Below are 15452 nucleotides of genomic sequence, written 5' to 3'. Positions count from 1 at the left end.
GCAGAATGAAAAGGGTTTATCATTTAAATGGATACAGACTAAAGAATTCTGGCCCAGAAAAGAGTGTGTTTAGTCATTCTCTTTTAGGATATCTAAAAGTGAGAAATGGAAAATGTTGCATAATATTATAGGTCAGTCCTGAAAATGAAGAGATTTCCCCTACATTTCTGTTGTCACATACCAAACTTAAACAAGTGATCTGAAACACTCTAATATTTAAAATTCCATTTGTACTGCATCAAACATTTCTGCTGGTCTTGGAGACTCACACCAGTTTTGCAACTGGTGAATGTTTTAACTTCTCACTCATCAACAAAATAAATTCCTCTTTTTCCCTTGACTTCATTTTTTGAGACTTGAAGTATAACAAAGGTGAAGAACACGATCCAGTTATGCTTTCCTTAAAGAAGAAAACACATGAGCTGGGTGTAGGTACATAATTTTTAATCATTAAATTGAAATAAGGAGAAATATTTCAGTTACTAATTTCTTTTGTAACTGGTGGTTTTATGATTACCTGGGTCTTCCCAGACCTGAAACTGTAGTGTTGTACCAGGGTCAGCATTTGTCAAATTGTTATATAAATCTGTCTAAAATCATAAGCCCTCTGTTATTTGATGGTAGTAATCACCATACAGCTTCTTCCGTCCTTGTAATGCATTTATCTTTGTAAGAGTCTGTGGATGTAGGAATGTGTTACTCTTCCCACCTTTTGTTTTGAAAACCAAAACAAACAAAAAAAGAAGATATGATTAATCTCCATCTATAAAGTGAAAACATAGTTTAAGAGAGGTGCATAAACTCTCTTAATGGTCAATGGAGAGAGATCAGTTGCCTTTAGAGGGCAATTCCAATTATGACACAATAGCACTTGAGGTGAATCATGGGAAAGAGCTCTAGATTCCCCAGTATGGGAACACTTCCTTATTTTTTGGATCCAAAGTGAAGCTGAACATTGAGAAAGTGATCCAGAGATAAGCAGTAGAAACCTGTGCAACCCACTGTAACCCCATCAGTGGGTGTTACACTAGTTTCATCCCAGGAGTAAGAGCTACACTGCCCCTTCTCACTGCTTAGAAACGTAAATCAGGGTCAGATGGGAAAGGGGGAAAAGGAGCATTTGTGAACTCTGTAGAATTACACTTTATAATTTTTTCTGTAAAAGCAAATTGTAAACTTTTTGTCCCTAATATGATTCATCTGTGACTGTGTATTCATAAAAAAACCCGAGAATTAACTGAAGAAGAACAATGTCAAAACAGTAAGGGGACTTTCTCTGGGCTCAGTATCAGGTTTTACCCTTTGCCAATCAGAGCTTGAATTTAAAAAAAAAATCCCTATCTGACTGATAACCTTATGAAAAAATATTGGCTATTCTGATGTGAAAGGCTAAACCTCATTTTTCTTTTTTTAAATAAATGCTTTGGCTCTGAGAAATACTTAGAGATGAAACTTTCTTTGAAATCAGCTTTACATTTTGCTGAAACAGCATTTTTAAAAGAAAAATGTAAGTGAATAACTCTTAAGATGCTCTGCTCTATAAATTTGATATTAAAGCTACATTTATAACTACAGGAACTATTGGATGCTTCAAAAATTTAGGGCAAAGCAGTATGGTTCAGTATCCAAAATGCAAAAGGCTTATCTGTGCTACCTACACTTCTTGTGTTGGTAAATTCAGAGTACAAATTCTGTGAGAAAAGTCTTTTATCAAGGTTTCTGACACTCATTGTTCTGTTGGCTTTCTTGCTTTCTTTCTTTTTTTTCCGTCTTTTTCCTTGGAGCTGGGAATGGTACTAGAAGAGATTTATTCATAAATGTATCATGGCTTGTCTCCGTTATATGAGAACTAAAAGCTGTGGGGTTTTTATCTTTTCACCTCTCCAACCTCACAATCTTCCCACCCTATGAAAGCATGAAAGTACTTCTATTCTATTCTTGTAACTATTAGGACAGATGAACATCATTCCTGGCTTTCGATCCTTCCTGATCTTTCTCAGTCTTCACTTCATATTGCAAAAGGAATATCCCTGTTATTCATGGCAGGTGATGTCATACTAGGAAGTGTATGTTTTGAACTATACAAATACAGATAGGTAAGCACTATGTAAAATTGCAAATCTAAATAATCAATGAATTTATATTTTATCAGTCATCCCCATGGGTTATTGATCTAAGAAAAGAGGGAAGCAATTTAGTCTCGTGTACTTTATTTTGGCAAACTCTCATTACCTATGTGTCTATCCACAGACATACAAACAAACAAAACAAAAGTTTATTCTTTTTCCACTGTGTATGCTTTAAGAAGGTTTTGGAATTAATAATGAAAAGATACCTGTAGAGGAACTTCTGAGCATTTGAACATCTTTTTAGGCCTAGAGCATCTTACTGGTAGAAACTATTGGTATGCATATGTTCCATTCAGGCAAGGTATGGGGCAATGAAACAACCCTTCAGTCTACATTCAGCAGAATCTACATTCTTTGCCAGATCTAATGCCCTCTTTGTACCTTGAAGACTTCATATTGTAAAAACTACATACACATTCCCGAGCCTATAACTCCTTGTCTTACTTTGAACTTAGCATTTCCTTATTAACAATGATCTCTCTGAGTATCCTATTAACATTATCCTTTACAAAGGAACAAATTTTCAAAGATAAAGAATCTTGTTAAGAGGTTTAAGAAAATAAGTTAGACCACTTCAGCTTTGTCTTCATTGTTTACTCTTTTATCTGCTTCCATTAAGCATCATCTATACATTTTTTTTCTTATTACTCTACTCTTTGCATTTTTATGTTACATATAAAATGAGGCATAGCTCAGAGCCACAGATTAAAGACAAGTTTATTTTTTGCCTGCTGTCTTCTGGATCTATAAAACTGGTATTCTTGGTTGCACATTTGCCCAGTTTCAGGTAGATGGAGGGAGTATTCCTCCACAAACTACCTTAGAGCTTAGCTACCCTCTTGACATGCTACAGATATCAACTCTGTGTTCCTCAGATTTAAAAGATCTGTGTAAAGTTCAAAGCCCTCTAAAGTATTACCCAAATCATTGGAGAACTAACTGGTGTTTCTGACTCAGAGAAAAGACCACCTTTTCTAAGTTTCTGTGCCTCCATGGATGTGGGTGCTTGATGAGCTCCTGCTGGGAATCCTCACCCATCTGGCCAAGCTGGGATGTCTGCTACAGGAATTGTGCTGGAGCCCAGGAAAGGTAACAGGAGGGACATGGCAAGCACTGGCTGAAGTGTTGAACTGGGGACTGTGTCTGAGCCCATATATTTAAGTAAGGCAGGAGACTTCATCCACTCAATGGACAGATTCAAACTTGGAATTTCTCAGTGCATTGAGAAAAGAGTCACATTGTTGAAAAAAAAAAAAAAAAAGAAAAAAAATCATGGTGTGAAACCAAGAATTCAAGATCTGTAAGATTTAAAGCATCAGACAAGGCAGTTTTAAATGACCTAAGTAACAACAATACCACAATTATACGTAGGACAATATTCTTCAACCATTTCTCAGCAGAGTCCCATTGGTAGTTTTGCTTTGACATTCATATACATTTTAAGACTATTTTATTTTTGGCCTTTTATTTCTTGTTCTAGCCAATTACCTTTTACCAATGAAGCTCTCCAGTGTATCCCTTAGATTAATTTTTCTTTATTTTATTTTTAAAATATTTCATGCTTGTTTCAGTGTTGAAGGTGATTGACAATGGGGTTGTTTTTTGGTGGGTTTTTTGTTTGGGGTTTTTTGTTTGTTTTGGGTTTTTTTTGTTTTCTTTTTTTTAGTTTTCAGACTCTTGAATATTCCTGTAGTCTCTTCTTGATCTTTCTTACTTTTCATACCTTCTCTGTAATGAGTCATCCCCATTGGTGCATGAGCAGTTAATTACATATTTTTTTATTTAATTATAGTTATTTTTTGCCTCTGATGAAGTCTTTCTCCTGGCATTCATTGCATCCAAATGAAAATAAACTACTTGTCTTCAGGTACTATTATCATAGAACATGTTTTCCATTGTGAGAGGGTTTGTTTACAGGTCCCTAATACATTGAATCTCCTGATGATAGATCAATAAAATTATGTCCTCCCCCACCTAATTATTTCTGTTTTGATAACAATAACTATATTTTACTTCTCTGAACTTGAAAAAGCAATGTTAGTGTTCATATTCTTATAGATATATTCAATAGCTTCCCGGTAGTTTATAAGCCTATAGTAAAATATGATCCTCTTTCTTTTTTGAACTTAAAACCTTGTCCTCTCTTTTCTGTCATTTTCAATAAACCACCCATAGTCTGCCTTGTTTGCCAGTGAATAAAAGTGTGTGGTTCAATTACAGGAGTGGTGCTCTGAAGGTTAAATCACTTCACTGCGTCTCTTGTACTCTATGTAAGGAAAGACTTTGATTAACTAAGTCTTTCACATTAACAATGATACTTTATGTTGAGTATAGCATTTTGGAATGAAAATGAGCAGTTGGATTGCCCTGTTTAATCTTTGTAGCATTATAATGTTAGGGTTTCATAATTTTTTTCAAACACATTCATAGCCACAATGATTACTTTAAGGAATAATCCCAAGGCTACAGCCTTGATTCTTTGAGTTTACAAATGAGTGTTACGCTTAAAACAGATTTCATGTTGAGGTGTGAAAGGTGACAATTTCTTATAACAGTGTTTACTATTCTGACTACTAGTTTCTGAATGTGAATGAATATTATCCCTTAAAAAATTCTTTCTGGAGCTCTTTTTTTCTACATTTTTCATCAGAAAATTTGAGAAAGGAAGTTAATTCAGTAATGAATAGGTCTACATTCTTCAGCCTTATTGTAACAGCCTAATTCTTTTTAAATCACTCTAAACAGTTTTTGATATTTCTTTTACTTCATAATTCCTCAGTGTAAGACACAAACAAGAGCTATAATTGTAGATGTATATCTACACTTCAGTGGGGCAATATTCTATGACTATTTCATGCCATGTATATAGTTCTAAAGCTTGGCTCAAAGGAGGAGAAGCATTTGAAAGTAATTAGGCTGGTAATTTTAAGCAGTACACAAATGTAATTGTTGTGAATGTCTTTATTCCATTTTTCAACTTCTAGGTCTCCATCTATTCAGTTTTATACTTTTTTACATGTGTGACATCAAGTAGCAATTTCCCAGAACTCTATTGTAGTCATCCTTGGTTTTTTATCTAACCTCTCTTCATCTGTGTCAACTGTTTCCTATATGGATATTAGTAATGTAAATAGACCTCTCTTTCACTGACTGGAACTTTGTCCCTACACATTGGAGATTGTAATGCAAGTTGGTTTTGAAAACTGTGGTCTGCCTCATAGATATGTTCCTTCTTCCTCAGTGTTTCTTTTAAATACCAATTTTTTCATAATTAGTCATGCTATTTCTTTCTTTTGTCTCTTTACTTCATCAAGAGCAAACTATTGTGTTTCTATTTTTTCTACTTTGTTATGTTTCATACAATCGGTATGAAATGAGGGTGTTTGTTTCTAATTAAAATATTACTTACATTTTCTTTGTTCAACTCCTTATATTGTTAGCTGTCATTAATGTGGCTCAAAGTGAGACCCTTTACAAAAAAGAACAGAACAGTACAATTCACAAAGAGATCATGCTGATATTCAGATACCCCTTAACTTCAGGAAAGAAAGACTTAAAAGCAAAAATCCAAAAATGCTTAATTACCTTGGTGTCTTGATTTCTTTGAGCATCAGAGCAGTCTTAATTTCTAAGGGGAATGAAATGTGAACTATGGGATCTGGTATCTCTGACAGCCACTGAACCTTTGGAGTAAAAAAGGCCTTTAGGACATCAGAGCTAAGTGAGAGTTTTTCTTGGAATAATCCATGAGTCTTTGGACCACCCACAGCAAAAGCAGTTCTACTAAGTACACAGAGACCTTCCTGACTTTGCCTTCCTGTGTAGCTCAGAGCTGAGAACAATTCCCACAGTTGTTGTATATATTCCTACCTTTTTTCCCATATATTTGGCCACAAAAATGCATTTACAGGGCTTGACAGCATGAACTGGTGTAAAAAATTTTTCAAACATCAAGAAATGGCCTTGTTGTAGGCTTAACTCCCTTTCTTTCTATTTCAAAGGGACCTTTGATTTTTTTCTGTTGAATATCTGAGAAGGGAGTGCAGGACTCAGACTTGGAATTTCATAATTACATTCCTAGCATAAATCAGCCAAAGAAAACTGTGTTATTGCCTTACAGAAAGTGCAGCGTAGGGCAAGACAAATGAAACTGAGTCTGAACAATAGATTCAATGCAGCAGATTTACTATAAATCATGTGCAAAGGTTACAGAATTTGGTTTGTTTTTCCTCATGGAAAAAAATGAAACTTTGAGATGAACAGAAAACAATTTCGAATCTATCAGAAGGATTGATAAAACTGCTAATATTACTTCTTTATGAATCCTTATGAGATATTCAAATAAAAACTGGCAGACACAATCTACTCATTTCAAAATTTTTCATAAACAGTGTAAATACTTACACAAGATGTGAAATAAAATGACCTGATAGAAAGATCATCAAAGTCTCCTATTTTTTTTTTCCCTGATTTCTGTGTACTTTGTAATCAGGTGCTTAGCTGCCAGGAAGGCCAATATCTTCGAAGAGCAGCAGTAAATTATAAAGACATTTCTCACCTCATTCCAAATATTCAATGCATTTACATTTCTCATTTCAAGGTCATGTTATAATCTTTCCTGTACAACAAGGGTGAGAACATAAAAAATGGATCAGAAATGGACTGGCAATTCCCTGGATTTTGCATTTTTTTAAGACCATTGCAGAATGACCTCAGTTGTGAAGTAGCACATGATCTGGAAGATATCTGAAAGCAAAGGATTGCAGAATACTAAATTCTTAGAGAAGTCATAGAGTGTATTTCAGATTTTCAGACCATTTAGTACTTTATCCCACAATTAGACTGACTGCAGAGGTGTTATCTGAATCAATATAATGCTTTACAACAAGAGGAAGAACACTACAATTCAATACAAGATCATACTGATAGTCAGATACCCCTTAAATTCAGGAAATAAACTTAACAGCAAAAAACCAAATCTATATTTCATTTGCCTAATAAATGTAGGAGCACTGTGAAGGTTGATAACCTCTAAGCACAACCTTTCTTCCTATTATTGCAAGAGTCTAGTTCTAGATTTTCTTCAAAATAAATGTTCCTTACTTTCTGACCCTCTCTAATTTGTTTTTCTATTCAGATGTCAGTGGCCCAGGTTTCATGACAATCTAGCAAATTCACATACAAATAAGACAAAAAGTATAGAAAATTCAGCAACTTCCATTCTCAACTTTCTAAGATATATACTACAAATAAAAACAAGGAAAAATATATTTGGGGTAAGGGAAAATGCTTCAGCAGTATTCTTCTTTTCCTTCTCTCAAAGCAGACTCCTTGAGCAAACAGTGGACATAACTACATCAACCTTTGAAGCACTAGCTGTGTTATTTCATTAGTCAATGGAAATAAGCCATCTGCATTGCCATATGCAAAACTGAACTTACAGAACCTTGTTGTTATTTATTTGCCTTACAATCATATCCACAATTTGCAAACATGGTCCTTTTTTTATGGTTTGATGAGATCTAAAGCTTTTCTTGCCTTGTAAGGAAGTATAGCTTGAAGAGGAATTAAAGGCTCAAAGCTTCAAACACTGCCAGCTATCTGGCACCACAGGTCGTAAGAGTAAAATATTCCTGAGAAGTAAAGAAAGCACTTAGCAGTTGATGTCTTAGAGGAAAATGGGTCTCCTGATGGGCAGCTGAGCTATCTGACCCCATTGGCAAGCTTTTCCTGAGCAAAGCCATGTACCTTGGCTGCAGGACTGATGTCCATGGCTGTATTCAGAGCAGGAGGATGATCTGGAAGGGAATCAAAGCCCCCCAGCCCTGCCCGTCAGCAAGCCAAGACACTGTCCTCAAGGTCACAGTCAAGAGTTCTGTCATCCTAAGAAATGACACCATATCTTCTTATTTTTCTAGTATTTGAAATTTTGGGGAGGGTGTTTTTGAGGTTTTTTTTCGTTTGTTTTCTGTAAGCAGGGCTGCTTTTTTTTTTTTTTTTTTTTTGTAGGCTGGAGAATATTTTTTTCTCCTTCTGGAGAAAATTAGACATAAGTGGCTTTAAGGTACTACTGCCGACATTTATGGATATCCTGCAGCTCCCAGAATATTACCCACCGTGTTTTTAATGTCACTTGTGCAAACTTACTACCCATACGAGTACATTTTCAGTAGTGTAAATCAATTTAGAAACTCACTGTGTATTTATGTAAAGCCTAGTTCGTACAGGAGGAGCTGTAAACACTTTGTCTCAGTTTCATCACAGCACAACAGCTTTGTTCCCCGTGATGCTCATTTTCCTTAGGCTTTCCACATAATACTGACAAAGTTAAAATCCTGTCAGTATGTGGTTGCCTTGCCCTTTCCTGGCAACTGTCAGATTTGTACTTCAGTAACAGTTAACAGGATGGTATTGTTTCCAAGTAAAAGAAAAATTAAATGTCTTTGAGACCACAAGATATGACCCACTGTTTTAATTAGCAATTTTTGAAGACTGCAATCTGAAATGAATCTGATATTCAACAGGTACCTTTTCTCTATTCAGTTGCAAATAGAATTAAAAATCAGTTTTCATGCTATTTGAAAATTAACTAAGCAATTTTGCCTGTGTAATGTTGCAGAAATTTGTAAACTCACTTTAACTTGCTCTCCAATTGGAAGCATCAAATTTAGCTGTATGGAGTGTATAATCTGAATGAAACAAAAAAACATAATTGTATGTTGATCCTGCCAAGATATACCCAGAACTCAAAAATATTAATAATTTAGGGAATTCTAAAGAGCTTGCAAAATCTTCTGATGTTTCTCATTAACAAAGTTAGATTTAACACAGCCATGACATCATGGATGATATCAGTAGGACAATGCCATGTTATCATTTCTCTACCCTCCTGAGGATGCCAATATAACCTGTTTATTATATATTGCATCATAACAGAAATTTAAGAAGTTGCCAACCTGTTTGCTGGTGGCCTTCTGTTAAAATGCTCTGCTGAAATGGTCCACTAGCTACCCTCAAACAGCCACCTGAATCTTTATTCAGCTGCAATTTCTCAGTTTATCATCTCAAATGCCGTGAGAGTCTGTGGAGTGGTGTCACTGCTCTGTCTCAGAAGAGATGGCAGAGAGGTTATTCTGCTTTTTTTGTGTGTGTTCAATTTAAACTAGGGAAATAAAGCTCTTTAGGATCCCTTTATTCAATGTTCCAATTATCCAATTTTCCATTATTGAAAAATACATCTTCAGACAGCAAATTATTTCCCAAAAAAACAAATCATACAGGACCAAATGGAAAAAAAAAGATGTAAGGATTCTGATCTTGAGCTGATGTAGACTTTAGAGGGCAAGTAACTAATTGTACCACCCTGAATGTGCTTTTCTTGAAGGCAGGAAGGGTTTCCCATATCCATCAGTCTCTGTCTTCACTATTATCTTTATTTGTGTTCTGCCATGTAAAATTTGTTTTCTATTCTGAGGAGGGACATGGTGTTGCATGACATGCTGCTAAAATTTCTACAATACAAAGAAAGGGATAAATTCTGGATTGGTAGATATTGTGTCCCACTGAGATCGCATCAATTAAAAGTACAAATTATTTATAATATTTTAATGATATTAACGCTATTAATGGTAATAATGGTATTTTTTTACAGCCTGCATTGCTATTTATAAGACGCCCCTGATGAGATACTTCACACCTTCCTTTTTTTTGGTGACTGTTTCTAAAGTCCTCTTGCCCTTATGCTGGCAAATATTTTCTTAACACTAACTACTATGTTAGTAGTATTAGTGTATCTAATATGCTTTTGATGATTAGAGACACCTAAAAAATTATAGCCTGTAGTTGTATTTGGTTTGATTTTGTAAAATGACATCTGAAATTGAGAAAAAGGAATTTGAGAAAAAGGAATTTCATAACAATCACAATCTTTAATGAGGTGAAAAACCTCTGGAATTCAAGATCAAGACATGCTTTTACACATATGAACAGAGAACTGCACCAAGTCTAATGTCTCCATAATTCTTAATATTTCTTCCAACAAGGATGGGAATCAACTGCTTCTTAGCAGGTTCTTAGCTGTAAAATGATGCAGGCACGTTTTTCCTATGCCATTTATTGACAAATGGATTTTGGCCTAACACATCATAAAAGTACTTTTGAGAAGGAACAAAAAGCTAAGATTAGAAATGTTTGAATTTACTTGAATAATCAAAAGACCTTTTAAAGAAGTTGTTTTGTTACTGGTTGTAGGAGAGTTTGAGTCACTGAGATTTCCCTCGAAAATAACTAGTTATTTGAGATTTCTTATGTATTTAACTTTTACAAGATTGGTTAATTTTTTTCAGTTAGCACTAATTATGGCTGTTGAGTAACGTCACACATGACCCCTATCTTACAGGTCTGGGGAAACCAAAATACATTTTAGAGGTGTTTATTTGCAGACTTCTACTTTCTAGCTTCTTAATACCTCAGACATGTCTTTGCTGTAAACTAACACAACTCTAATGAAGCTGTGTGTGTCTTTCTGTCAACTGGTGACCAACACTGTGTTTATTTTAATCTATTTTAAGCCAGCACTTGGAGCAAGACTATAAATATTGCAAATCGAGCAAACAGTACCACATTCTGCATAAACATGCACACACACATGAAGTTCATGCATTAAACTTTTTTGCCTCCAAAAAAATGATTCTGAAGTCTCTTATCAGGCTTTCTGAATGCTTCCACTAATAAATAAGCACAGAGGCCACGGCTGGCAGCAACTCTCCTGCAGAGTAAAGTGTCACCCTGTGTCACTGCCCATGCAGCACAGCTTACTCAACACTCTGCTGGTAAGCTGGATGATGAACTGGAAATGCCACTTCAGATAAGCATCCAAAAGTTCTAGATGCAGGGTTAGCCTGGGAGCAGGTGACTATTCCAGTATAACCCTGGAGCAGGCATAAGTGACTGCGGGTAAAGGTGAGCGTCAGGGAGCTGCTGGGGGATATGGTCCCTGAGGGAAAGGACCTCACCCCAACTGACCGCAGCCCTGTCCCACAGCATAAGAGGAAAACAGGCATGGAAGCACCCCTAGAGCATTGTTTAGAAATGTACTGTTACTCCTTCACTCACCAACACAGTCATAGCTAAGCATCTTGACAGGGCCCTAATTTTCGCACCCAAGAAACAGTCCATATAGAGAGGCTGCACAGCCCTGTAAAAACCTGTATTGGTCAAACCTGATAAAAGGAGGCAGGGAGTTATCTCACTGCTGGTGTTGCTGCAAGGAAAATGAGACTGATTTGGAGATTCCGGCTAGAGGAGGTCCTTGCAAAGCCAATGATCTGGCTGTCGTAGCTGCAAAAGTGGCTGTTCTGCTGCTGTTCCATGCAGAAATACCCAAGAGGACAGAGACTGGGATATCATTCTTACTGCTCAGATAATGAGTAGTTGATCAAGCAGCATTAAAACAGCAAAGGGTCTGAGTTTCAACTGACAGCAGACTAATTATAAATGAATGGCATAACGAGCTCAAAGAAACAGATAAAACTCACTAGGAAATAGAAGGCATAGGGGATAACTGTTTTTTTTTCGACTTAGCAGCTGGGACATTATGCCTGCTTTTGGAAAGAACACTTATAAAGTGTGGACAAATTTTTCAAAATCCAGAATCAGGGAGAAAAAAAAAAATTAGGAAAATATTCTTTTAAATGAAAGAAATAGAAAATACAGGAAGAGAAGGGAATTTTAAAAATGTTTCTAAGGGAGACTGAAATTATGGTCACTTGCTATGTGTAATATTCATCTTGAAATTTTAGTGAATTCTATTGATTTCCACCTGTAATGAGGATTAAAGAGTAAACATCAAATAAGAGGCATTTTTATATGTTATTTTCATATTAAGTTCCATAAAATCAAGGATTTTCAGCCATAAGGCTTGGTCCTCAATAAAGCTGGATTTTAGACTTAAATAATTTACACAGATTGCAAATTAAAATTATAAACACCTTATTTTAAATTTTTGACTTTATTTTAAATCTGATTAGTCTATCTCTCCTCCTTCTCCCTCTTCTTCTTCTCCCTGTTTTTTTGGGGTTTGTTTTTGGTTTTTTTTGTTTAGAGTTTGTTGTTGTTGTTGTTTGTGGTTTTTTGGGAGGAGGGGGGCTGTGGACTTGTTTTTGGCAAAATAAACTCTGTTTAGTATTTAGCAATCTGCCTGGAAGAGCAAGCTTACTGTGTTGACTGTGTGGAGAAAAATACCAGAATAAACAGCTTTATAAAGTACTAGAAATAATTTTAAACTGATTGTCTAGTCTTTTAAATCAAAATTAAGGAAATCTTTGGTTAAACTACAGAGAATCAATCACTTCTGTAAAACCCCAACCATTTATAACATCTGTTTGCTATAATGCCTGAGATTGTTTACTCCACTGGTTTACTGATAAAACCTGCCAAATACATCAGGGCATTTTAATTAGTTCCTAACATAGAGCTTGCTAAACCTGATCTATATATTTAAGTTGCTTTTAGTTTTGAAGATGTATTTGTGCTGCTAAATACATAATTTCTAAATATCTCATTTGAATACTTTTACATAAAACAAAGCTATCTGATCTCAAAGTAAAATGTAGTTACCTGAATGTAGCATTTAGTACCATTTGAGAGGACCTCAGGTTCTGAGACATGCATTGAGCTCTACTCTAAGTGTAACAGTACTTAATTGCCGAAGACTTGCAGCTGAAATCATTCCTCTCTGAGGAGGTGGAACAGCAGGAAAATCCTCAATGCAAATACAATCTTGGCTTATAGCAGACCCAGTACACACAGAGTCAGCAGGGAGCTTAGTCCTCCAAGTGCTACTTGAAATTTTGTGGACTGACCACTTTATAGGACACAGCTTCAGAGAAGGTATCACTAATATAGAAATATTACAGGTTTTTAGTAGTTTCTAGGTCTTTATTTTAACAAACAATTTAAGGAAATGTAAACAAAACAAGCTTTCAGCAATTCATTCTTAAGAATTTCTAAATCATTCACAACATCTCCTAACAAGGCTCTCCAAGCATCTTCACCCTGAAGCAGGCAGGGTGCAGCCCAAATTTTCAGTTTGGGAAACAATTGGAAGGTAGTAGTGATCAATTACACAGTTTTAACTTCAGACACTTCCCCTAATTAACAAGAGGTATCACTTCTGACCTGCTGTCATATTAAAATTCAGAATACAATAAAATGTTTATTCCATTCAGTGGTATAAACAGAGAGGGGGGAGCAGAGACGAGTTGGGGCTAGACACGGAGGGGGGGTGAAGGGAAAGGGGGAATTGCTAATTCTATGGTGAGAGTGAAAGATCTTTTTACTTACTGCAAGATGTCCAGTACATTTGCACTCCTGTTGATTGTTGTTTTAACCACAAAAATTGCCTTCCCTCTACCATGCTGCGAGGCTCCGGAATGCTCTGACACATGAGAATCTCTTGTTTGCCATTTCACTTTCTGGTAGTTGTTAAAAGAAATTTATAGATCACCCATCTTCAGCCAAAATAGATTTTAATTGTAGGTGATGTGTTTCTTTCCTGTTACACGTGTTATGGTGCTGAAAGTCATTGTTTGTTACTGAAAACAGAAAAAAACATAGAGAGTTGAGTTCTGACCTGTAATCTCACAACCTACATTTTTTTTACAGACTGGATCAATTAAAATTATATAAATAATTTACAGTGTGATCATATGGGATCTACACTTAGTCCTCTAAGAGAATTTAGGTAATGAAAAGGAAGTACCGATAAATCATCTTACCAGAGCACCTGGATGTCCTGAGTACAACCTGGACCCATTAGAGTCAGAACAACACACACATGTATTAAAGGTGATTTTTGAAAAACAAGACTTACATTGTGCATGAACAGGACAAGCAAGGTTCAAAAAGGATGTCTCTCCACTAAGGTCGTACTGAAATACTTATGCAACAGATTTTACGGATTGAGAAATCTAACCAGGATTACATGATGTTTGGCCACATGTCTTATATTCCCTGTTGTCTTCCTTAAAAAGCCAACTAAAAAGACAACAATGATAGGAAAACAATTAAAACTTGCATGAATTATGTTGACAACAAACGTTCTCTCTTCTCAGCTGTATATTCTTCAAAACACTCTTTGCATTGGAGAAAATTGCATTAAAATGAAAGAACTACCTGTTTCAGTAACAGTCCCTTGACATATTACTGAAAAAAATACTATTACTTTTCTAGTAAGCAAGAGAGGCATCAGAACATTATAGGTGAACTTCTTTTTGGCCAAGTATAATCTTAACATTATATGTTTAGTCACTTGCAGAGGGAAGAAACATGTGCAACTCACTGATCTGTCAGTAATTGCTTTCCATGTTCCTATATCCTGTTCCCCAGAGCACATCTATCTCCAGAGTTCTTTGAATGTGAGTAAGCTACATTTTTTCCTTCCTGTCCCAAAATACCAGTTGTCACAGAATTAAGACAACACAAACTCTCCCTCAAGGTGGTTAAGGTGATATTAAGCCTTTGAGCATCAAGAAAAAACAATTGCAACATGAAACAGAATATTTCCACCTTGAAACACTTCTGTTATATTATTTTGCCCTATTATGCAGTCTTTGACTCCGATGGGAGGATCTCTGGTTGTGGTAAGTAGGGCACCCAAAGATTCTGCATCTTTGTGCACAGCTCAGTTCAATCAAAGCATGATTTTATAAGAAATATCTTTTTTCAAGAGCCAGGTCATCTTTAGAAACAAAAAGCCCTCCCACAATATTGCACAGAATGGGGTACAGGAAAAGTGACAGAGTTAGTTTGTTTAGGAAAACCTAGTGTTTAGCAGGCAAGTAAAATAGTACCTCTAGTCAGGTAGTGCATGGGATTCAGAACACCTGGAATGTTGTTGGATTTCCAGGCAAAAAGATTTGAACTACTATAAAATCAAAAGAACAAATAAATCTATTGTCAGATTAGGGATTGCAGGCCTGAATTGGATTGCAATTTTAAAACACAGTGAATGTAAAGTTACAATCAAATCAACGAGCAGAAAAGTTGGGGTAAACTGATCTACCTGTAAGTGATTGGCCACTGTGGTTACTGCAAATCATAGAATCATGGAAACTTTTTATGTTGGAAAAGACCTCTGACATCATTAACTCCAAATGTTAACCCTGCACTGCCAAGCCCACAACTAAACCGCGTTCCTGAGTGCCACAACTACACATCTTTTTACCTCCAGGGGTGGTGACTCAATCCCTTTCCTGGGCAGCCCATTCCAGTGAATGAAAACTGTGTTGGAGAAAATACCTTTTGTAATACACAATCAAAACC

The 15452-nt window shown here is 35.9% G+C and overlaps 1 long non-coding RNA gene across 1 annotated transcript; it reads right to left on the bottom strand.

Moving 5' to 3' along the window:
• Positions 1 to 239: 239 nt before the first annotated feature.
• On the bottom strand, positions 240 to 15063 carry LOC127461396 (uncharacterized). Its single transcript, XR_007900056.1, has 4 exons — positions 14981 to 15063; positions 14002 to 14165; positions 5539 to 5598; positions 240 to 400 (listed from the first exon to the last, which is right to left on the bottom strand). It is a non-coding gene; the product is annotated as an uncharacterized LOC127461396 (long non-coding RNA).
• Positions 15064 to 15452: the final 389 nt, after the last annotated feature.

This window comes from Manacus candei, unplaced genomic scaffold (assembly GCF_025592945.1).
Source record: "Manacus candei isolate 608988 ecotype Guabito, Panama unplaced genomic scaffold, ASM2559294v1 h1tg000104l, whole genome shotgun sequence".
NCBI classification, from domain to species: domain Eukaryota; kingdom Metazoa; phylum Chordata; class Aves; order Passeriformes; family Pipridae; genus Manacus; species Manacus candei.
This window is presented reverse-complemented; position numbering and strand designations above follow the sequence as displayed.